This window comes from Malaya genurostris, chromosome 3, assembly GCF_030247185.1.
Source record: "Malaya genurostris strain Urasoe2022 chromosome 3, Malgen_1.1, whole genome shotgun sequence".
In the NCBI taxonomy this organism is placed as follows: domain Eukaryota; kingdom Metazoa; phylum Arthropoda; class Insecta; order Diptera; family Culicidae; genus Malaya; species Malaya genurostris.
Window position 1 is genome coordinate 23406512 of NC_080572.1, and position 26512 is coordinate 23433023.

The following is a 26512-nucleotide window of genomic DNA, read 5'->3' on the forward strand; positions in this document are numbered from 1 at the left end:
AACTCAGCTGACGTCGCCTGGCCATCTTGGTTCACTTTTTAGTTCGGAACGAACACGTTTAGTGTGTTCGAAACCTACGCTTTACCACCACTGGTGATGTGAAGTGGAGCCACCATCAGTTCAAGGAGATGTCATTGGATGCGGGTAGACTTACAGTAGCCCCAATATGACTCATCCATTCACTTTCTTACTATAGCTGTTACCGAAAACCGAACAAAATCGGTTGGGCGGATATGTAAGCAGAGTCACTAACTCGTATTCCGCGGGAATAAAAGATGCTCTTCCATCCATAACATCCAGTGCATGGATGAAGCATATCGCAATACATGCTTGGACCCTCCTAATGGTTTGTTTGAGAAGGACGCGTTTCCTTCAAGTGACTTGGGCTGGCTATCCATAATCCCTCGTCCAATCATCAATTCGTCAATTACATTGATTTTTCAAGGAATATAACTGTATCTTTCAATTATAGTTCAGTTTTGCGATTGAAGTATATCGAGACCTACAGAATTGTAAAGTAACTTTATGTTTGCTTAAAATATGTGCATGAATGTAGATGCAAATTCATAAAATATTTTTATCTGAGTATGCACCATTCCATAAGTTCCTCAGATGTCCTGATGTCGTGGTACTCTCACTCCAATTGATTTAGTATTGTAAGTTTATTAAGAAAATATGTGTGCTCGATTGGCGTCACCCTTTCATGTACATACGACACAAATATGCAACTGATGATCAAATAACAACACAATTTAGGTTTGCAATGATATATGAACTAGTGAAAAAATGATAGCAATGCTGACGAATCGTTATTTGAAAAAAAATAGCGTCAAGAGACGCGGACGAAGTGAGTTCACCACCACCATTTAATACCCAATCGCGTCTTGGGGCCAAAACTCTGACCTATTGTACAAAATTTCGAAATCGAAACCAGAGTAGGTACTATGCCTGCACAGAAAGACATAATGAAATTTACACGACATGTAAATCAATAGTAACCTGGAATAGACATGGATTGAATCGATTTGAACACTATCATCGATCCAAAACTTAATTGGATTGCATTGAAATTCCAATTAATAGAACTATATTTTTCGATTAACGATTAGTATTGCGATTAATTTATATTGAACCGTACAGAACTGTAAAGTAACTTTATGTTTAATTGTTTGCTAAAATGTGCTGTGCCTGAAAATTGATGCAAATTCACAAAATAATCGTGAACTCGGGCTTCCTAATCTGAATTTGTACATATATATCATTGTCAGAATACAAACCCTTTCCCATCGTTACATGATTTGGAACTAAAAAGTTAGTTTGTGTTCCAGTAGACGTTTATAACTTTGATTTCCAAGGTTACGTACGGTCATTCGTCAGTATCAAACCTGCATCAGTTGATTGATTAACTTCACGCAACGCAACGGGAAACCCACATTCACTTTCCCTTTTCCCTGTCACATATATGTTTGGTATGATTTGGGACTCGTCTGTTTTCTTTGCCCTCGTATCCTCCTTGGCATGATTTGGGTCCCAATAAATCAGCTTTGCGGTTGACGTGCTGATTTACAAATTTCCTAGCTAATTTTTCTTGCTAATTTAGAGTGCCCGAATAAGAAATTTCCAGGCAGACTTCGGACACGCGAGTTGCACCAAGGCGGCTTCTGTTTGAGTATGCTTTGAGAGTTGTTCGTTCGGTGTGCTATTCCTGACATAGAGACTGATACATATAGCATATAGCTTACCGCAATTTTTCTATCGTTGCCGTAAAAGTCGATTTGATAGTCACTGCGTTCAGTCGCAAAGCGCATTATGCTAATTGGATCGTATTCGAAAGAGCATGGACCGCATGCGCCGTGGGGTAGCTCTCAACGCTTTAATAACACTATATAATGATGATCAAACTAATTTTTTTTAAATATGTCACAAAAAATAAACAATAGCGAATACGATTATTTCCATTTCTCATTTTTAGTTATCTTACTTTTATTTCCAGTTTAAATTATTGCATTAGAGAAGAATGAATTTGTAATTCTATAAGTACTTCTTCAACAGAAGGTAGAACAGAAGGGACAAAAATTTCGAAATTCTATCAGTACTTCTCCTACAAGAAGTATAACAGAACGGACAGAAATAGTCCCAATTTCCAAACTCTCAGTCACCCGATGCCAATCGAATTGAGAACGTTTGGGGTCAAATGAAGATGAAGCTTGGAAAGAACCGACCACACAATTTGAAGCAGTTTGTTCGCCAAATTCACAAAATTTGGAGGTCGGTTTCAGAAGAAAACGCACAAAATCTCGCTCAAAGTATGCCTTGAAGGTGTCAAGTCATTATTAACGCTAAAGAGGATTGGACTTGCTATTAATGTATTTGCATGTAAGTTTTTAATCTAATAAAACAATATTCAAAAGTATTTTCGTGATGAGTCTTTTCATTTTCTCACAACAGCGAGCACGCTCTTATGTAACAGGCTGTATCGTTGCTAGATTGACAATTTCCACTATTTTTGTATGGATAAAGTTACAGAATGTATAACATGTCTCCTTCGTTCTAGTTTCTGTTCATCAAATTTAATTTCAAATTTCTGCTCTAATATTACAAGGTATCTTGAAACCATATGTCCCATCTCCGTTCACGAAATGTGTCGATATCATAAACTAAAACCATCTATCCTAAAAAGTAACACAATTTTTGAAAACTGCAAAAGCGAGTTCGAACACAAGTGCCCAAAAGCGTTTGCAAAGCTTCGTTTGAGTGCCTTTATAAGCTAATTGCTAAGAAAGAATCACTTTATAACAAAGCAGGTAAATTTTGTACTAAAATTGAATACTAGTATGTCTTTTATCTGTGGTCTCATTGTGCTAGATTTCCAACTGAGTACATTTGTTTTAAATGTTTTGTCTTTCTCATATAGAAAGGCAATACATCCACTGTGAAAACCGACGTTTGAACCGAGGCCCGGAGGGCTGAATGTCATATACCATTTGACTCAGCTCGACGAGCTGAGCAAATGTCTGTGTGTATGTAAATATGTATGTATGAGTGTATGTGACAAATAATGTTGCTCGATTTTCTCAGAGATAACCGAACCGATTTTCTTAAGCTCAGATTCAAATGAAAGATCTTATGGTCCCAGAGATCGCTATTGAATTTTACCACGATCAAACTTCCGGTTCCGGAATTACAGGATGATATGCACACAAAAATTAACAAAATTGACACTCACTTTTCTCAGCGATGGCGTAACCGATTTTCACAAACTTAGATTCAAACGTTATGGTCCCACAGCTCGCTATTGAATTTTATCTTTATTCGTTTTCCGATTCCGGAATTAAAAGGCAATATGTTCAAATCTATGAAATGCATACACAATTTTCTCGGAAGTTTCTTAACCGATTTTCACAAACTAAGATGCAAATGAAAGGTCTTAAAGTTAGTAAAAAAGGCCCTGAAAAGTTGATCCAAATCCAACTTTTGGTTCCGGTATTACAGCGTGATAAGTGAATTTATTTCAATTTTTTTTCGTTCGTCGAAGATCTTTGTGGATTTTCGGATTTTGTTTAACCTGTTTTTTGCTTTCCGAAGATCTTTGCGGATTTCCGGATTTTTTGTTTTTTGCCCCGAGCGCCAAATTTCCTCGGTACGCCACTGGCGTGCAGGGTTGACACATTTAAATCTATATTGACTTGACACTATGTTTATAAATTGAAAAGGTGATGGTAGTTTATACTAAAAAAAGTTTTGATTTTATTCAAGTTTGAAAAAAAAATCTTGACAGAATCTTCTAGCGATATTTTTGAAAACATAAGTAATATGAGAAAGATATCATTACACCACTAGGTAGATTAAAGAAGGTTTATTTTAAATGCATCTTTACTCAGGGGTAGCAAAAGAACAGCTTTACAACCAATATATTTTTGACTAAAACCTACAGCCATGGCAATCTTATACAGTTTAATGAAAAATTTTGTCCAGAGACATTCTAAACAACAGCTCAGTCCAGAACAAATTCTTATTACCTGCCAAAAACGATTGATAATGAATTTAGCAATCATTTTAGGCCCTCCCTCATAAAAAATAACAATCTAAAAAAGGTTTTCGGTCTGGTCGAAACATGAATGCACAATTAGTTACTGGTATGATCCCATTTACACTCTTACTCTTTTGTTTGCTTCAAGCCACTACCGTACACTTGACTATGTCGGCACACTTTACGTTTAACGATGTATATTTTGATGTCAACACTTAGGAAGAAGAATTATCTTTTTTATTAAATACGTATTTCAGAAGTGATAAAAGTTATTGGAATGGTTTCTTCAAGATCTAGATAAATGTATAGACAAATTATTTCGCACTTACTACACTTGATTTTCACTTGACATAAACTTAATGTAGATCTATCAATACCACCGTCAGATTGCCGCATTTACGTATTCGGTCACTCAATAACGCCATGTGGAAACTTTGTAATGATTTATAGGACGCCACGTTACTAGAGAACATTTTCCATCTACACGCATTTGTATTTTGTGGTACACTTCACTAACGAGGGACACTCAGCCAACTCAGATACCGAATCAACCGCATGCGAAGACCAGCAGGTTGTGGACTGACTATGCTGATTGTACGTCGATTCATTGAAGGCTCTACTAGATTACCGATTGGTGACCATGTGCAGTTCTCAAGTAGCCTACGATAAAAAAGGGATTGTATGGTGGCATTCGGGCTCGGGTCCACTGCTTGGTTTTAGAACACGTCGCCGTCAAGATTTTACAAGAGCACCAGATGTTTGATACAGTTTGATGGAGAGAAAAAAAAACACAGTTTCGCGAACCAGCCCACACCTAATAAAAACTAAACTTTCCCGCACCACACACCGCTCTAAGTAGTGTGTACAGAAGGTACTGTGCTAAACGGGGCGCATAAAAAGAATGGTCGACGTGTCCCAGTTGGAGGTCGAAGTTTCGTTGGATCTATTAATACAGGTACTTACGTGCGGTTTCGGTTTGCAGAACGTGGTATGCATGGATTGCCTCATTTTCCATATTGTACCCTTGGAAGCTAACTGTGTGCTTGGTAATCTATGTATTTTTTTCTGTTGAATATTAGGAAATGCGTTGATCGTTGTTTATAAGAGAAGATAATTGGGCAATAAACTCATTCAACAGGTGATACCACTCAGTTTCCGAAATTTCGTATATGTTAAATATTTCTTTAGAACCCACTACAGTAAAGTAACGTAGCAATCGCGCTTAAATCATTATTTGTAGCTTTTTTCATTTATATTTGGAGTATGAAGTTTTCATTTAATTAGTTCAATCGTCAAACAAAAAACCATCGTGATTAGCAAACAATCCAACGTTCCAACGAAAGAGTGTAGTTAATATTAGACTAAAGATTACACTCAAGTTAACGGTGAAGCAGGGTATGGAGGAATATAAACCGTACATTTATTTCGTATTCCTGACACCGCCCTGCTCGGCGCAGCTGAATTTGTGGTCGGTATGCTGTGAAACGGTCACGCATCAACATATCGTGTATTGTAGGAGTGGGTGCGGCTTTCGACTCAATTATTATCGTAAAGAAATCATTCACCTAGTCCTTCGTTTGATTTAGCCGAATCAGCATCTCGTACCGGATCTAGTTAAGATTGATTAGTCCCGAACCGGAGAATGATGGATTGGTTATATGTACAATATAGAACTGTTCTTTGTTCCCGGTGTGTGAAAATTTGGTCAGTTCGATAGTTCTATGACTTCTCATCTGGATTGATTAATTGATTTGGCATTTAAACAACTCAAACATTTCCTTGACGTTGGTTCAAAGTTATGACTATAAAATCTATACTATAATCATAAATTCCGCTCATAATGTTGAAGCTTTTACGATTATGACAGTGGCGTATCTAGGAGGAGCGTCAGACTCATTTCAAACCTTTAGGAGGGAACAAACTTCCTTCAAGTGACTTGGGCTGGCCATCCTCAATCCCTTGTCGAATCATTAATTCGTCCGTTGCCCTGATGCTAATATAATATAATATAATATAATATAATATAATATAATATAATATAATATAATATAATATAATATAATATAAAATAATATAATATAATATAATATAATATAATATAATATAATATAATATAATACAATATAATATAATATAATATAATATAATATAATATAATATAATAGAATATAATATATTATAATATAATGTAATATAATATAATATAATAAGGAGTGTATCGAAAAGTAGTTAGCAACATTGATGATTGAATGAAAAAGCGAATAAAAACATATTTTGACATCAGTTTTCGATATATTGTAGAAAAATTACATTTTTATGTATTTCACTGATTATATTGAAGAAAATCCTAGTTTCTGTGAAACGCTCGCACTTTCTACTTTACATTCTTTATTAAATTCTGCACAGTTACTTTTGTGACTATCGTGGTGGCAGTTGTTCAGTTTTTTCGAACTCCTGCAAGTTTTGGGACACCACACCTTCCTTCCGGAAGTGCCGCTTGACAAATGCCCAATACCTTTCAATTGAACGAAGATCCGGGCAGTTCGTTGGTTTGATGTCCTTTTCCACGAATTGTACATTATTTTTTGACAACCACTGTAGAACGGAGTTGGCGTAGTGGGCTGAAGCCAAATCCGGCCAGGAGAGAGGAGGAGCCTTATGCTTTCTGTACAGTGGCAGCATTCTCTTCTTCAAACATTCTTCCTCGTACACCTTGGCGTTATTTGTGCCCTTCGTGAAGAAAATTGACGATCGCGAACCACAGATACAAATTGCTTGCCAGACCAACACCTTCTGCCCAAACTTTTCCATCGCCACCGTGGTGTCAGCGTCGTCCAGGTCCTGGTACACCGATTTCGTATAATATTGCGGTCCGGGCAGCGCTCGAGACTCTTCATTGGTGTAGGTTTCGACGTCGATCAGGATGAATCCGTCTTTATTTTGTAGAATCAGGTTATACAGTTTTCACGCTCTTGTTTTGGCCTGAACTTTCTGTACCAGGGACTGTTTCGGCACCTTCTGTTTCTTGTACGTTTTTAGGGAGTTCCGAACTTTGATCCGTTGAATCATCCCGATGCTGCTGTTGAACTGCTTGGCCAAATCCCGCGTCGACGCCGATGGGTTTTTCCTGATGTACTCAACCACTTTTAAGTCCTGACCGGGCTTGCTGGGACCCGTTTTCCTACCAGATCGGGGCAAATGCTTCATGGAAAGAGTCTTATCGAACTTCTAGAAAATATTTTTGACACTGGTGTAGTGCAATTTCACCCGTTTTGAAATTTCGTTGTACGTGACACCACTTTCTGAGCACCAAGTGTGCAGAACCGTACCGAAACCAATCGATTGCGCAGCTGTTATTGACATGTAAACAAACATGTCACCGCAAAACAAGCTGCAAAAAATTAAGCAATTTCAGAGTAATAACTGTTTGAATGTTTCTAACTACTTATCGATACACTCCTTATAATATAATATAATATAATATAATGTAATATAATATAATATAATATAATATAATATAATATAATATAATATAATATAATATTGGATGGATTAGGTTATTTTTGCAACAAAAGTTAACTGCATTGATGGTTTTCTTTCGAATTTTGGGAATTTTTATCTCCATTTTTTATGAAAAGTTTTATATTTTTCGATAACATCCCTAATAAGCTAACAAGCAATGAGTGTCGTTCTAAGTCCCTATGTAAAGTTTCACCGGAATCAGAAGTATGACGCTCATAGGGATTTTTTCGCCTTGAAGAATCACCACATGGTGGTTAGGAAGAGTGTTTATGAAATGGACTAAATTAGACGTGAGTAACCTAACGGTGTAATGATGCCTACCTCATTAACGTTCACTGGTAAAATCGATGTAAAGTTAATTTCAAAACTTTTTACCATGACTCTAGGAGAATTATTTGGCCATTAACGAATAAGATCTATACATTCGGAATGTCTTTTACCAATTTTTAAAGATTTCATTCCCACCCGGAACACTGAAAGACACTAATGAAACATAGTTTTATTACATGTCGATCGGGTTATACTTGCTCAACTTATTCAATTCATGGGTAGGAATTCATACCTAGACAGTTCTCCACTGCTCCTGAAGGTAATAACACTCGTCGTTTAATTGAACAATGGCCCTAATTTATGGTATGTACCGATGGCGCCATGTCACACCCAATTATTCACTGGCTTGGAAGTACCTTCAGAACGTCAAATTGACTACCATGCAGAAAATTTGCATGATATTGCTATATTACCCTTGAATTGTGCGCTTGGAACTTTTTCTTTTCCGGCGTTGGCTGTCTGCAATCGAACTGAAACCATTTGTATATATGGTGAAAAAGTCGATTGGAACCTGAACCAATTATTACAACACTACAATCGATGGCCGTTCGGTGTTTTTCATACCAGTTCCCCTGAGCTCTTATATGAACCAATTCATAATTAAACGGTAAACTACATGCTTGACATTGCACCGACAATCCGTCGGTGCCATATCAAGCATGTAGTTTTGATTCAATTCCTAGGTAAGGTAGCATAGGTCAAGTTTTGTGATTTTGAATGGTTTTGTGTTTGCTATTCAGTACTACTGTGAATGTTTTGTTGTGACGTGCGACCATTAGTACTATCAGGATTGAAGGTTATTGCAAACCACGAGTCTATTAGTCTTGTGTATGGCCGGTATTAGTAAGGGTATTCACGCGAGGAAAAGAGATTTTTATAGCTCAAGTATATACCCGGATGGTTGCCATCCAAGACCAATTAGTTTCGAGTAAACCACTGCCGCGGAAAAGATGTACTGTATTACTTTGGTTGATAGTAACTAGCAGTTGTTGGAAGTGAAAATTGACTTCAATTGGTTGAAATATAAATCAAGCGAATGGAATGGAACGTTTACTGAGTGTAGTAATCATTCGTCATGGATCAATGGAAATAACCTTACTACCGATTGCGAAGATAAAATTTGGAAAATTTAAAGTTCAACGGTTCAAGTGGTAGCGTACAGAACCATAGCATGGCTGGTGCTTTGATCTTACTTACACTAAGAATCCTTCCAGGTCGGGGCTCGAACATACGACAACTAGCTTGTTAGACCAGTGCCCTATGCATTGAACCGCCAGCCCGGGAATTGGAACGATTCGCATAGCTGCTAGCATTAGCAGCAAGTATTAAATCGTTGTATTGATTTAAGTTCACCCAACGAATTACATTCACCACATATTATTGGACGGTATAAATGTCCTCTGGTAGAGTAGAGAACTACTTGGCTTCGCCAATACCCGATGTATATCTACTTGACAACACGGTTCGGTAAGCAATAATCGTTTGATCGCAAACTAGGTACCACTTCCCTTTACTTATGCAATTAAAGTGTGGCTGCTACTCTGATAGATTGTTGTTTATGCCACTACGCTCTGATAGTTTCTACACTTCACAAATTTTCATCGAAATATGTCAGTAGCACACACTTGCTAAATTTTATCAACAAAAAAAAGTTGCTTTGAACCCTGTGTTAGACGATTCCAGCCATCCTTAGAATCACATTAAAGAATTCTAAAATGAATAAAAATAAATGAAATACAGTGAGGTTTTGTTTTTTTTTATTATCATCCTGCCGTTACCTCGGTTTACAAAAGAAAACTTTTTCATTTCGATGAATTTTTATCCCAAGATAGGTGATTACGGTACCGACCAACCGTTCATATATTGCAAGATGGGCATTGTCAAGGAACAAAATTCCATCAATAACTATGTCTTGTCCAAACTGAGCTTGAGACAAAATTTAGTTAAAATCAAAAATGGTTTTATTGTGAATCGAATTTATATTGTCATTTTTTTTAAATCTTCCTATTACAGTATGCGTCAGAAAATAATGAGACTCAAACATTTTTAATTTCATTGGGGCTTAGTATCTTTATCAACTTTAAACATAACAAGTATTAACATAAAATGTTCGTAGAAGATTAAGCTTCCTCTTCACTCATATGCCCACCATTTGCATTTATGACCACTTCTAGACCTGACACCTGAAGCTTTTGCAGACCTCGGCAATGAAATCTAATGACATTTCTCTCTAATGCTTTGTTATGCAGGTTCGTAGAGAGATCAAATTCGGGTGAGGATGTTCACACACACGTGCTTCAATATTCGCCACAACAAAGCAGATAGCCGAAGCAACAGCTGGATTACCACGAGAAGTATTTAATTTCGAGTTGCCTAACTTAACGGAGGGTATGGTTATTGCAGCCTAGAACAAAGTAATGCTATCATTTGCTGCTGGTCCTGATGGAATTTCTTCGTTCAGTCGCCTTGAGTTGCCGTTAGCAATGCTATTCCATCTTTCGATTCAACAAAGTGAGTTTCCTACATGTTGGAAGTCGTCCTTTATGTTTCCGGTTCACAAAAAAGGCGACAAGTGCAATGTTGCTTATTACTGAGGCATCACTTCCTTCTGTACATGCTTCAAACTGTTTGAGATTATTATTAACAACATCTTGTTCGCCTGTTGCAGAAATTATATTGAGACCCAGCAGCATCAATTTTTCCCTAAACGTTCGGTTTCGACGATTTTTTTACAGTTCACTTCGAATTGTTTACGGAACATGAACTGTGTCTTGCAGTCGGAGACTTTCACGAATCTTTCAGGAGTGCCTCAAAGAAGTATCCTTGGTCCGTTACTGTTCTCTATCTTCATTAATGATGTATCAACAATGTTACCGCCGGAATGCCATTTATTCTATGCTGACGACACTAAGCTTTTCAGCCTCGCATTACTCGAACGAATGAATGTGTATGCCTCCGGAAGATCTCTTCGACAGCGCAATCTCTTGCTCCTTGAGACACAGTGCACAGTATACGGATAGCATGAACCATTTAGATCCATATGCCGACAATTCAACAAGTTTGTTGAGTTTTTTTATTTCGATTTGTCGTCCAATTTGATTTACTTGACCTTTTTCGTGTTGTGTTCCGTGATAATTGAGCTAAGTAGAACAATTTTTAGATCTTATTCTTTATGACACCTATTGTCAGATAGATTATTACAAATTATTATTATTATTACAAATAAATAGTTAAAACCGGGATAAAATAAACGACGTCTATTTTAAATAAACAAATATTACATTATACTGTATAATATAATATTACTTAATTTTTTTTTTGTTATTTTAAAGATATTTTTATTCAGGCCTATTTGCAAGCTTTACGTGGCCGATTGAGCCGATTTTTTGAATAATTTTTTTTTAGTTGGATTTCGTTGTCACCCTTTTTCTAAAGGGAGAGGAGCTTCCATTTCCCTCCAGCGAGGATTGAGGGACAGTTTGTTCGTGGTTCGTCTCGTCATCCATTGCCGTGGTATTGTTGTTTATTTCGTTGCTAGTTGCTGAAGATGCGCTTTGTTGTACATTGTTTGCAGTTACTGGTTGGTTGGAGGGTAAGTTGTTAACTGCAGCTGGTGTACTTTGTTCTATAGAGGATACGTTGGATGGTTTTGTTGAAGGGGATGCTTCACTGTTGTTGGTGACTCTTTATAAAACTGGATGTAAACAACATTATTCGTCTTATTGCATTGAAGTAAATGCACACGTTTAATGTCAAGATGCATTTGCTCCTTGAGCAAACCTTCAAGTTCTCGTATCGAAGGTCGAATTTTGCACTGCATGAAGTCAACAACAATTGTATTCTTTCGTGTCGGCGGTATTTTTTGTTCGTTTGGTTCACTTATTTCGAGGTCGTTCTATTGTTCACTACACAATACTGTACTTGGTTTCTTCTGTCCCGAACGTAAGCGGTTTTGTTTTATCGACTGACTTGGATGAAATGTGAAAGCGAACTTATATTATATAATATTATATTATATTATATTATATTATATTGGCCCTTATTACGGGTATCACTACACGGTGAAAATCAAGTGAAGTGATTGTGACCCTTATTATCGGTATCACTTCACGATGAAAATCGAGTGGAGTGAATTTAGGTCCTTAGCACGGAAGTCGCTTCAAAGACAAAAGTAATTATTTGGATGAACTTGATGTCATTATGAACATCACGCCACCAACATTTCGTTGAAAAAATGAGTTTTTTCCACTACAGTGATCACTTCACTATGCGTGATACTGGTAATAGGGAAAATCAAGTGAAGTGACATGTAAGTGAAGTGAATGTGAAAGTGGAAGTGAGAACGGTAATAAGGGCCATTATATTATATTATATTATATTATATTATATTATATTATATTATATTATATTATATTATATTATATTATATTATATTATATTATATTATATTATATTATATTATATTATATTATATTATATTATATCAACCATATAATTGCATCAGGGCATCATCGAAGGTACAACTGGACAATCAAGTGGAGTTCTAATTGGAGTTAAGGAGGAAAGGTGTTAGTCGCTTGCAACTGATTCTTTTTTCTCCAACAGTTGTAAAATATTTGACGCGCTATTCTTTAACAAATCATCTCGTGGAAATTTTCTATACGTCATTTTTTCTATTTTCTATACGTCATTTTGCACAAACTTCTTTAGTGCAATGAAGATTGATATTTCTTTTTACTTATTCGTTCAGAAACACATTTGTCGCTTTGGAAATAAGTTTTCTTTAACATTCAGTAAAAAAAGTTTTAATCCACCTAGTGGTGTAATGATGCCTTTCTCATGCATAATATTGTGGTATTCTATTCAGAATTTTTCTCTTCGATTTTTGAAAGAAACCAAGGATTTGTTGTGCATTTACTAGTATAACATACAGAATGAAACAGTGCTTTGCTCGCAAAGGTCATTCTCGAGAAAACGAAGTAGGTTCACTATTATATGCACTTCCGGCACCGGAACCCGATAACCGGTATAATCGAAGTCGGTTTATACGGCCACCAACTAACATGACTTACAAACGCTACTAGTTTTTATTCAAATTTTGAGGATTTTATACAATTTTGCCGTCGCACTCTAAATGACGATTTAAATGTTTGTTGTATCCGAAAATATGCAGTAATTTTTGGTAGGACCATAAGACCTTTCATTTGAGCCTCAGATTGGGAATAACGGTTTTGAGTCCAGTTTACAACATTTTTTACGGTTTTTGTTTCGCCGGTTTAAGTGACGGTGTACAATATTCAACACACTTTACCCTATAACCTCTGAACCGGAAGTAGGATTCAGATGAAATTCAGAAATTCCGTATGGGACCGGAAGACCTTTCATTTGAATCCAAGTTTGTGGAAATCTGTTAAACCATTGCTGAGAAAAGTGAGTGAGATCCATTTTGGTATATATGACCACTATTTCCGGTGCTTCCGGCACCGAATACCGAGAACCAGGATAGCCGGAATCTGTTTGTTTGGTTGCCTACTGATAATGACTATCGATTTGTGTAGTTTTGAAACCAGTTTAGAATTTTTTACGTGTTTTTTACACACAGTTTTCGTGTTTTTTACACACAGCCACAGACATTGCTCAGCTCGATGAACAGAGTCGAATGGTATATGACACAATTTTTTCTAGTGATGTATAACCTTTCTAAATGAAAAAGGCAAAAACATCGATAGTAATTGAAGAATCTATAACGATTTTTATAGAAATGAAACATATTTCCCTTGAGCGTTAAGTTGTTAAAGAACGAATGCACCTAAACGTTAATGATGTAAGTGAGATGCAATTCAACAAGGCGTCTAACTGTGTGTACATTATGTTCAAACTTGAAAGAGATGCAATTACATTTGCTTCGGTTAATAACGGGGTGCACAGTGTTCATCATGACAATGTTAAATATAAAATCTCTGTGTACATTATGGACAATGCCATAGAAGTACGCGTACATGACCTTCCCCCGTAGACCAGTGATCAGTTCGTTCGAGAAAGTATGTCGCAGTACGGTGAAGTTCTTTCCATCGAAAGGGAAGTATGGCGGAATATTTTCCTGGATATCCGGAATGGCGTGCAAGTGGTACGTATGGAACTACGTAAAGCAATTCCATCTTACATCATTTGTGATCAAGTCGGGATACATCCGTGTAAAACGCTGATTACGTATGAAAATCAACTGGTTACATGTCAGTTTTGTGAACAACCTGCAAACTACGGCAAACCTTGCACTGAAACTGCGAAGAGGACATCTTCAAACAGAAACAAGGACAACCGCTCAACAACGGAAACTAGTGAGCGCGGTACTCCTGTTTCACCATCAAACCAACCAGCAACTGCAATAAATGTACAACAAGGCGGTCTACAGCAACTAACAACGAGCCCAAGACTGCGAATTACAAGGTAAACGAAAAAAAAACGGAAACCAACAACGATACCATCGATACGGCAATGGATGACGAGACGAGCCACGAACAAAGTACCCATCAATCATCGCAAGAAAGAAATGGAAGCTACCCTAGAAAAAGGGTGACGACGAGATCCAATAGTAAAATAATTATTTTATCTGATAGAAACATGGCTCAATCGACTACGTGAAGTTTGAACGCGAGTTTTTATTTTAAAAAATACAAGGATTAGCCCTATGGGGTTGTTCGAGCCATTGATGTGCAACAAGGCAACCAAAATTTCTAATGATCTACAATCAAACAGTTCAATCAATCGTCACACTTTTCCGCAATTGCACGTGAGTCTGCTTAAATTGATCTTGATTAGGAACCAACACAGAACATCGTTTGTCTTGATTTGTATTTGTTTTATAGCCGATGAAATTACACCAGTATCTAAAATGTATGCAATTATATCTTTGTACATACTTGCGATACGGATTTTGATATTAAAGCTTCTCTTTGCCAAGCTTGTGTTCAAGTTTTGTATTCAAGCAGTTATTTTTATAGCGTTAAGTTTCTCTACCATTCTGCGATTTCGGTTGAAGCGATAAACTTTTTCTCATTATCAATCGAGTTCATCTTATATAAATTAGAAATTAATCTCAAGCAATCAAAATTATCTCTGGGATATTGTCAATTTCTCAGGCGACACGACATAACATGGAATTTCATCCGAGCTTGCATGACACATAATCAGAGCATACCAATTAAAGCTTCAAATCGTTTTATGGCCCTTTTTGTCTTGCTGTCTAGCAACAACTTACCTCTAGCATGCTACGCCTAGGACTGGAACATTAGCTATAATTTCGCTTCTATTTATAGATTCGAGTGCTTCCAACAGCTTCGCTTTTGCATCGATTGAACAATCAGAGCGATGCTTTCACTTTGATATATCGCTTACTCCTTCAAAACCGTCGTCTATGGCAAGGAAATCCGGTATGCCGGAGATTGTAATGCTAAGTTGTAATGAGTTAATTTTTGGTTGAATGCGCTTTGCTCAAGTTTAGCCTATTCTGCTCCCCCTCCCACGTTTTTTCACCATCTAATTATATCTTTTTGCCGACTTAAGTCATTTCGCTTCCTTACCTCTATTTCAATCCGTTTGCTACAGAATCTGCTTCTCTCTGTTTCCTTCCTTCTCTTCAACAAAATTCAGTCGATAACCAACGTGCGGGCCACCCGCCGGGTCGAAGTGACCCGGGGGTGTTTCCCGCGGACCCACATCAAAGAACATGAGACCACCATCGAAAGTACCAACATCACCTGAACAATTCCTCCTGATCCCATCTACCAGTCACGAAAGAACACCAGCTAGATGCCAGATTCCTAGAGTTTTATCCTGGTTCCATCCTTGCTATAAGAAATGCCCTTGGCATCTAAAAACGTATGTAGTGTGTAGTTTAGCTTTTTGAACAAATCTCTTAACAATCAACGGAAAATGCGAATGAAAGAAAATAGATTCAGGACCATTAAGTGAAAAGTAGAGAAATAATAAGTATAATTTAGTTTTCTATGTAAATTTGTACAAATTGATTTAACAATCCTTGAATAGGAAATCGAAGTAAGTTTTGTTTTTGGAGTTTTTCACCATTTCGGTTCCGGAAGTAATATGTAGAACTTTCATTTGAATTTAAGTTTGTTGAAATCGGCATAGCCAAGTGAGCGCAATGTTACATACAAAATTGGATACAATGGATTTGAAAGATCGAGGGGAACTGAAACTGAAATTCTTTACTTCTTCATAAGTGTCGCGACCGCCTTTGGGAATAAATTTGACAATTATTTTCTGCCAAGCTCTTGGAATAGATCCTGTCGCAAGTTTGAAAGTAAGAATTTGTTTTAAAATATATTTGAAACGTTCATACCCTTTCTGCAGTAACACTGGGAAATTCCATCCTTTTCAGGAGACTTGTACGGAACAAAATTTTCAACTGCCCATCTGACCGATTCAATCGTCAAAAGAATCGTAACTACTCGAAAAAGTCTCAGGCACAACTGTTTGTGATGGCTCCATACATCCTGGGAAGAGGGTGTTAAAAAGATAGCGAAGTACATCATTTTCATCAAACAAGTATTCACAATCTGAAGTTCTTAAGAAAACGACATGACGGTCCTTTGATTTCGAAAGTATTTTATTTAATGTGCTAGCCTCGTTGAGACTAGAGGTGTTGAGACAGTTGTGCAAAAGCTTTACTAACCACGATCGAAGAGCATTTTTGTAAGCTCTCGAGCCGACATGAATGCCTCCGATGCCTATAGTAGCTCGCACAGTCCAAAGCCTCTTCATGCGAGGGCCACTACTTATGTTTCGGGAATAGCAAATAAGAACAAACAATTTTGAGTGAGAATGGCTTTATTGTTTTACAAAGTATTCTCCATGATGATTGATACACTTTTGCATGCGTTCGGACCAATCAGAAAAGCATTTTTGCCACTGTGAAGATGGTACCTCAAAAACATGGTTTTTGAATGCTTCAATACCATCTTCTGGTGTCGAAAATCGTTGACCACGCAATTATATCTTGATATGCGGAAATAAAAAGAAATTATTGGGTGCCAAGTCGGGACTGTACGGTGGATGGCCCATTAATTCGACGTTTGGGATGGTCAAAAAGGCGCTGGTTTGCGCTGATGTGTGAAAGCTCGTATTGTCAAGGATGGATGATTCAGAATTCAGAATTGATCGTCTTACGTTGCTCCGGCGGCACAGTTGCCACATAACCCGTTCTTCCGAAAAAACAGGCGACCATTTGCTTCGAAGTGATTCGTGCGCAAACAACTTTTGTTGGATTTGGCTCCTCTTGGATTGTCCCCAATGTCACGATGGGGAGTACTTTGAATGGGACAATATCGATTTTGATGAATAATTCTGTATATTTAATTTTCTGATTAATTTCGGGAACTTTTTGGTCAAGGCAGTATACTCATGTTGGTAAATTCTTTTTTCTTATATTACTTAACTGAGATAAATTATATACATTGACCTGTATCTAATCTTCACATTTATGTATTGACGTGCGTTCACGTGGCGTCATATGTCATTGAATTAAAATAATTGTTACTTCCTTGAATATTCGTTTCAGCTGGAAACTTCATATAACAGCTAAAGTCAATCGTAAATTCGTACACCTTGTTTGTTACTCAATTCGTTCAGTCCGCAGAACACGATACCGCGGCTGATGTCCGTCGTTTATTTATAATATGCCCGAAATTGTTAATCAATGGGTATTACCGCGCCGAGGCCGATCTGGCCGTTTTTTTCGTGATCGATCCAACACTCCTATTAGAAGCAGCACAGATCATCACACCCACCGCTTGAGATACCCTTACTGGTGATAACTATAATAATCACGATCGTTGGTTCGTGCAAATGAATGCGAGAGTCCTCCGCAACGGACTCGCGTTTTGTGCCCGAAAGAAAATACAAAATACCATTATCTAATATTCCGTTGGTCAATTGAGAGACGGTTGCGATAAAATCAATAAAAAAGCAGAACGTAAAAGTCATATGAAAGTCTCGACCGCGGCCTGACAAAGTAGGCATTGAAATCAAACCACAACTGATGTGCTGTTGTATATCACAGGCCGCGAGGTGGACTGGCACATTATCTGAGCTAGCAAAAACACCGTTAACCGCCTAATTCAGCCCAGAGTGCTAGAAATGAAGGGATATATTTGTTTGATATGAACACTACCATTAAATTACTGCCCCACGCAATAGCAGAATAAGTCCGTCCTAAATTTATGAAAATCTCTTTTTTAATATTATAATGGTTATTTATAGGGGCGGCCCGTTTGGCATAAGGTTATTTGGCATAACGCCGTTTGGCATAATGGTTATTTGGCATAATAGTTATTTGGCATAATGGTCATTTGGCATAATGGTCATTCGGCATAATGCCATTTGTCATAATAATAATTGGATTCGCAATATTTTAATATAATGCAAATTTTCGTTTGTTTTTCGATTGAGTGATGTTTTTCAAGGAAAACTCGAACGAAATGTGTGACGTTTTATAGTCGGTCCGAATTTTTCGATAATATTAGGTGAATTGGCATTATTATTTTTTATTTTTAAAATTCTTTTGTAAATATCACACTGTCATTTTATATTAGCAACTCACTTAGTGCTAGAACAATCTTCTGTTCGTCAAAGATGATTCAGGTCGAGACGGCCGAAGGCCGCGAGTCCACCGGCGACCCGCCATAGGGCGCTGGTCTTACAAGCCAGTTGTCATATGTTCGAGCCATGACCTGGAAGAATTCTTAGTGGCAGTAAGATCGTAGTACTAGCCATGCAACGATTATGTACGATAAGAATCGGCTGCGATGTCTGTTGAAACAGAAAAGCAGAAATTCAACAAAAGGAATGTAATGCCAAGACTTTGCTTAGGAGCTATCCCTCAGTTAAGTCCGAACGAGCGGCAGCGAGGTCGGACAGCAGGTCATTAAAAACGAAGAGGCGTAGCCGCATTAGACCTTTCAAAATTGAAGTGAATAAAAACAACTTCCATTAAGCACTATGATCATCTGTTATGCAAAATAACTTTTATGCCAAAGGACCAGTATGCCAAATGACCATTATGCCAAATAACCATTATGCCAAATAACTATTATGCCCAACGGAGTTATACCAAATGTGGTAGCCCCGTTATTTATGGTTGTGTTGTTTGTTGAACCTTTTTCATACAAACTCTAGCTTCCGTTAGGTTACTCCATAAAGAGTGTACAGACTCAAATGCTATCACAAGAAAATATTTACCGACCCATTTAACCGATTATCTCCAAACTTTGAGGGAATCATATCAAAGATATTATACTATATAGATACTTTTACTATGTACGTTTTACTCAATTTTGATACCATATCCAAATGGAAGAACCTTCCTCTTAACACTACTTTCTACTCGGTTGGACTAAAATTGTTTGCGCGGAAATCCATTGATCTCCTCTCCGATTTAACTTCCATAAGATTTTTCCGAAGCGCCTGCTTTATGGTGGCCCAGTTCTTTTCAAGATTGAAGTCCTTCGGCGCGAAGTTGACCTAATTAGACTTGTACTACTTTTGGCAAAACTTTGACATTTTCTGCTTCTTCTAACTTCTTCTGGGATATTAAATTTATGATGGTCAGTGAAAAACGGAAGTTCCGGAATCTGTTGTACGTGTGTCGTGTGCTGTTTGGATTCATCTTAAAAGCTTAAGCTACTTGATAGTGACCTTTTTCGCTATATGGAAATTCATATCGGCCAGTTTTTTTTCTTTCCGATAAACAATTAAACGTTTGTTGTACCGATTTTAAAGACTTTTCCGAATTACACTGGTATTACACATTTTGGCGTTGGACCACGTTTTTTATATAGGAGTGCGAATTCAAAATTAGGTAAATAAAACCTTGCAAACAATGATTAAGTCGCAATGATTCGATGATTTGAGATAATTGGTAATCGAAACTTTGATAAATAAGGTTCTCATAGCTTTCTCCGAGAAACACGAAAATTTCACTAAGATCACTCGCATTCTGTACGGAATCTATGGAATTCATCCAAATAAATTTGATGTAGATCGTGAAGATAATAAATTGCACACCAAAGAATGAATAAATAGAATCTCAGCGGACTGGCATCCTAAAAATATCTAATCGGGTGACTGAGAGCGCCACACGGTGGTGATGAAGAAAGTATCAATGAAATTGAAATTATTCCTGTTCATAGTACAGGGTCCGGCACTCGAAGTGTAACCAATTAAAAAGGCCATAAATTCAGATTGGAAAATTACTTTTACTTAATTCAAAGTACAAAATGTGTAAAAATAATACAAAATTCAGAATCAATTCACTTTTACTCGATATGACCACCTTTTGCCTCGACTATGGCCTTGAGACGGTCAAAAAACGAATCGCAAGCTGCCCGAATGAGACTTGCAGGTGTATTTTGGCCCACTCGCGGACAATAACTTTTTTCAGCGCCTCGAGACTGGTGTATCTTTTAGTTCGGACTTTGCTCTCCAAAATGGCCCAAAGAGAATAATACATTGGATTCGCATCTGGTGAATTCGAGAGCCATTGTGTGGACGTGATGAAGTTCGGAACGTTGTTTTTCAGCCATTCTTGGTTCACTCGAGCTTTGTGAGACGGTGCCGAGTCTTGCTGAAACGTTTATTTCATAGGCAGTATACATAAGTTTTTCTTCGCCGTGGCATCCACAATACATAGTACTTTAAACCTAATACATCTCGAATATCATATTGGTATGTTGGTATTCATTAGTTTATCCAAACACTGTTTTTATCAAGCAATTTGCAATTATAAATTACTTTAAATATAATACATTTATTTTGTACATGATCTTGTAACTATTTCAGGTTTGTTTGTATCAGTTCATCATTTTTATTCAATATAAGATTACTGGCTATTGGTTGAACTCATAGAAGAGAAAGGAGTCAAACATAAAAAAAAATTAAATTGGAACTCCAATGGACAACGGAATTATAAAGTAGTTTCATGTAAGGAAGGTCACGACAAGCAAGAATGTCGCGAATTGGGACATTGGATAGTCTACCTTGAGTACGCAAGAAATTTACTAGTTGAGATCTGACATCATGATACTCCACGCATGTTCAAACGACATGATCAATATCGCGATAACCTTCGCCACAAGCACAATGATTAGTCCCGTAAAGTCTAATTCGAAGGAGATGTGCATCTAACGTGTAGTTATTAGACATGAGTCTGGACATCACACGAATGAAGTCTCTACTCACATCCAGTTCCCTGAACCATGCCTTTGTCGATATTTTAGGAATAATTGAGTGCATCCACCGACCCAGATCATCTCTATCCCAAGAAGCTTGCCAGCTGGAAAGTGTTCTTTGGCGAAACGCGCTATAGAATTCGTTAAAATCAATCGATCTGTCATAAATATCACCCTCAATAGCACCACAATTGCTACTATATCGGTGCTTTCATTGCCTGGAATGGAGCAATGAGGCGGGACCCAAACTATTGTGATTTGATCATTATTATTCAATATGTCGTTCAGGCACTGTTTTATTTTGCCCAAGAAATACGATTCATTTTTGCCAGCAGCGTTTGAGCGAATGGTTTCAATTGCACTCAGATTATCTGTGAAGAGAAAATAATTGTTTTGAGATAATGTGACGATTACGCTTAAACTATAATGAACTCTGCTATATAAACAGATGCAGGTTCTTGAAGCCTAAATGAAGCTGCAACATTATTGTTGAATATACCAAACCCAGTAGCCTCTCCAATTCGTGATCCGTCCGTGTAAAATATTTCCTCAGAGTCAATATGCCTGAACTTACTTGTAAATATTTGTGGGATTTCCATTGAGCGTATGTCTTTCGGGATTCCACGCACTGCATAAATTTGTCGAAAAATAAAGTTGAGTTAGGTATGGATAGTAATATATCTTGAAGGGTCGATTTCCTGCGACATATTGTTCAAATATACTGTCACGAATCTTGTTTGAGATTGAAGCTCAACTAGCCTTTCGAAGTTATTAATAACCAGGGGACTCAGTACCCCACATCTTATTAGCAGTCGCGATGAAGGCTCCCAAAAACGATCTTTCAATGGAAGAACTCCAGCCAGAACTTCAAGACTCATTGCATGTGTCGAATGCATGCAGCCTAAGGCAATTCGAAAAAAACAACGATACTGAATTCGCTCAAGTTTGATAATATGAGAGTTTACAGCGGAACGAAAGCAAATGCATCCATATTCTATCACTGAAACTATCGTTGTCTGATACAATTTTATAAGATCTTCCGGATGAGCACCCCACCGAGATCCTGTTATTGTTCGAAGAAAATTTACTCTTTGTTGGCATTTTGTTATCAGATACCTAATATGTCCTCCCCACGTGCATTTGGAATCAAACCACACCCCGAGGTATTTGAAAGTCAAAACCTGTTGGATCATTCTTTCCATCATATGAAGCTGAAGCTGCGTGGGCCAAAAAGACAAGTTATCTAAGGTATGTTGCAATGGTTTTAGCAGATCAATAGCTTTGGGTCCAGTAACTGAAACCACGCCATCATCTGCCAATTGTCTTAGTGTACATGGGGTTACTAGAGAGCTGTCAATGTCATTCACGTAAACATTATAGAGGAGCGGACTGAGGTATGAACCTTGCGGAAGACCCATGTAGCTAATTCTAAATGTTGCAAATCGCCATGTGAAAAATACATGCGTTTCTCTGACAAAAGGTTGTGCAAATAATCATTTATAATCGCTGGAAGTCCATGTTGATGGAGTTTGTCTAAAAGAACATCAATGGAAACTGAATCAAATGCTTCTTCTAAAAATACATATGCCACTTGTTGTACTTGCGAAGGATGATCTGTTATCATTGTAAACGGAACCCCACATAATTCCGTTCGAATTGAAATCTCCCAGAATCAATCGTGAAGCAGGGAGGGCTTTGTGAGTTTGACAAACGAGGAGGCACAGTTTTTGATTTTAAATTTTGCTTTTTAAATTTAACCTTTTTTTGAAGGTTTGTGGTTTTTTTGGTAATTTGTGGTTTGGCAATCTCCTCTTAACAGACACTTGAGGAGTGACATACAAGGTGTCTTCACTATTTCCGTCAGGGCCAGATTCCTCTGGCCTCGCAAGATTTGAAAATCGATTTCGGTTTCCAAAGGTGGGACATCAATGATCGTTTTAAGCATTTCTGCATATGTGCGCTTAGACCGTGCTTTTAGAAAAAGCTTCATTTTGTCTTTACGCAACTTAAATGCGGCGCGTACTGAAAGATCATGAGGACTCTCTCCACAGTAAATAAAACCATTACAGTAAGAAGACCAACTCCATGCTCAAGCAACTCTTCAATCGAAAGACCGGCTTCCGTGATAACACCGTCTATTTCAACGTCTTTCGAAGGAATATATACGCGATATTCGCGGGTAAATAATTCACAAACAGCAATCTCGTTAGCCTGCTTCGAAGAATCGACTACAACACGGATCTTGTATTTATGGACTCTTACTACCTCTTTCGTAGCAGAGAATCGTGATGTCAATTCTCTACATATCTGGAATAAATTTAATGCCTTCATTTACGCCGAAGTTTCATTGTAAAACTTCGTTATATGCAAGTTAGGAACCGTTAAATTTTCGCCTGGTGGCAGAGATGGATCTCCTGAATTCTCATCCATTACATAAATATGCTTAAATAATTGATCTCAACTGAAGCATATAAAGCAACAATATACTTTGAAGTGAAATAAAATAAAATCTTAGATCCACCTGCTAGTCGCGTTCTGGTTTCCACTCGGCGTGAAACTCGCACCAACTATTTAGAATTTGCTGTCTTCTATCTCCGTTGCTCTGCCGTCGTGGTCTTCGCTAAGCTTTGTGTGTACGCTGCCTGTACCTGGCCTTAGATACAGCGTTATAGCTCTTGTTGACGAATAAGTGCGGTTCTTCTTGTGTAGCACCACACGATAATGTCTCGTTTTGTCCACCGCAACCGGTACTGTACACCATACAAACTGATACCTGGTGGTTGCTAGCACCTCCATACCTTAGCACATTTGTGCCTTTGCACCCCTTCGTCTGCGCACCTTTGTGTCACTGCACTTCTATGTGTTCGCACTTCTGTGTATCTTCACCACTGTGCGTATGAATGGGATGGCCTTCTTCGACTGCTTTCAAGTCGGGAACGCCTCGAATATTGGCTGTACACCAGCCTTTGCTATTGGCGCAGGCGGGTTCTGTTTACCTGCAGCTAAGGTTGCCTTGTCTCGGCGATAGCCGTTAATACCCCTGACAGACATGTGATTTCCGTACAATGATTTCTGTACAACGCTGTACGCGTACAACGATGAGGTGACAGACATGTTTTGCGCACAGAATGAATATATAGTGAAACGAAACAACTCAAAACTTAGCTTGATTGCCTAGCTCCGATGATCAGTAATATAGAAACCAAAAATTTTCACGGTTTGGAGTATATTCCCAGTAGCTGGTTTATGACTGATATAATCAATGCCTCTCTGAATTAATAAACTAGTTTTGTGTGTGAGTGTTCATCGGATGACTGTTTCACTCATATCAAATTTTGTAGTTCTAAGGTATATTTATGACACATTTGTTCTGGGATACAGAATTTTTTCCTTCATTGTTTGAATGTTATTAGCATTACAGAAAAATTGATGTCCATAATTTTGATGTTCTACCGTAACATTGACTGACAAAAAAACGGAGGAAATATGATACACACTAGCACTATTTTTTATGCAAAGAATCTGATTTCTACCCAAAAAGGTTGGTGAACCGACTAAGCGCATATTTTTCATGGAAAATTTTTCCAGTACTCAAGTCCCAAGTACTACAAATGAGATGGTGTATGGCAGCAACTATTTTTTATATGAGTTTCTATTGATCGGTTTGTGCCCGAAATACTTCAGAAAATTTAGTTTTAAGGTTATTCACCTTTTCGGCCCAGAAAAACTTTCTGGTTCTATGTGCGGGGTTGGAAATCAAACCCAGGTGAGCTGCGTGAAAGGCGTCGACTTACCCGTTACACTATACCCGTCTCCTATTGTTTAAAACTTATATTAAGCATAACAATTATTTGCTTGTCGTGAACGTATAAACACACAAATATAAAAATCATTCTTTATGTTGTTTTAGTTAAAAAGAACAAAGGAAAACAATACATCTCTTAGGTTCATGCATTTCTGTGTTCAGTACATTACAAAATAAGCACAGAATCGGAATGATTGCCTCAATCACATTTTTATCGTTTCAAAGTTTAAACACTTTTGAAGAATGGCTGAGCGCGAGTAAATTCAAAGAACTCTATTGCAAGAAGTATTCGAAGTTCGAACTTGAATCTTTGGGGTCATGTTCTCTAATAATATAGTTATCGATGAAATCTGATATATACTTATCGATTGAAATATTGAAAACTTAACATGCATCGAATCTATCACTGTTCCTAATGCAGCATTTTTATTGGGCACTAGTCACTACGTAATGGCCGCAACGAAATCATATTTCAATACACCGATCAATAACCCATGGTACCTAGGCCACATCATAATTCAATGAAACTGAAAGTTAGCGGCTGACCACCTTGGAGGCTCCAGGTATACCTCGGTTAATCACAATGCACCATTTTGTGGACAAATTACACACATAAAGAAACACAATTTATAGTTACACAAAACATGATGTTTTTGCTTACTGTGGCGGTTCGAACGGTAACTTTATGAATTGAAGGTACGAGCCGTTACAGCATTCGAATGCCCATGCTGTTGTTATCATGATTAATTCCTATAGGGAAATAGACGTTGTGAATGAAAATGGCAAACGCCACTGGCTAGATCACTTTACTGTGCAATTTGCTAATATTATTATATCATCGCATTCTATGAACGACTTTACCAGTGATTTACAATTCAATTGGATACTCGCTGATGATGAGGGAAAACTGATAAAGGCATGGAAGAGTAATGAAACTCTCAGTTGGATGTTAGTTCTATCAATGAACGTTGAATATTCAATAACCGTTCGAAACCGATCTTTTTGTTCCAAAATGCTAATTTATACTATGCTACTACTCACTCAAGTCTGAACCAAATCGATCGGGTTGATACGCACCTGTAAAAAAAACAAGCTGTATATTAGCATTGGCTTGTGGTTCATGTAAGAGAATCAAATGAGGGAATGACGTTCGCGAATTAATATGCAACACAGTTATTCAATGGGTCACCCAAGTAATAATAATGGTAAAAAGGTTTTAAAGACGTGTCGGATTACAGTTCAGCAGTGACACGATTGACCTACTGCTCACAAATATATTAAAATTCTATCAGCTTTAGTTTTAATGTCAAGAATCATGTTGGTTTAGTCAATCAAAGAATAATCAACTTGAAGCAAATTAGTTGAATTTGATGTGTTTGCTGTTACTCTAGCTGTGAAATTTCTCTTATTTAAACTTAAAGTCTATAACCTATTGCTTGTGGTTTACAAAAAATCTGACACCATGTATATTGAAACTGCAGAATAAATGGTTTCATTGATTTATATTTGTAGTGCAATATTCGGAGAATGAGATAGAATTTATTTCGGTAATTCGTCCTAGTTTTCGAAATAAATTTCGCC

The 26512-nt window shown here is 37.4% G+C and overlaps 1 protein-coding gene across 15 annotated transcripts in view; it reads right to left on the reverse strand.

Moving 5' to 3' along the window:
• Positions 1–26512, reverse strand: part of LOC131439077 (myb-like protein Q) — a 236963-nt gene that overhangs the window by 71458 nt on the left and 138993 nt on the right. Inside the window, exon 1 of one of the 15 annotated variants that reach the window (XM_058609651.1) lies at positions 25973–25988. The exons of the other annotated variants lie outside the window; for them this stretch is intronic. The gene's annotated coding sequence lies outside the window, so the exon portion shown is untranslated. Of the gene's footprint in view, positions 1–25972; positions 25989–26512 lie in introns of those variants that run through there. 15 annotated transcript variants of the gene reach the window in all.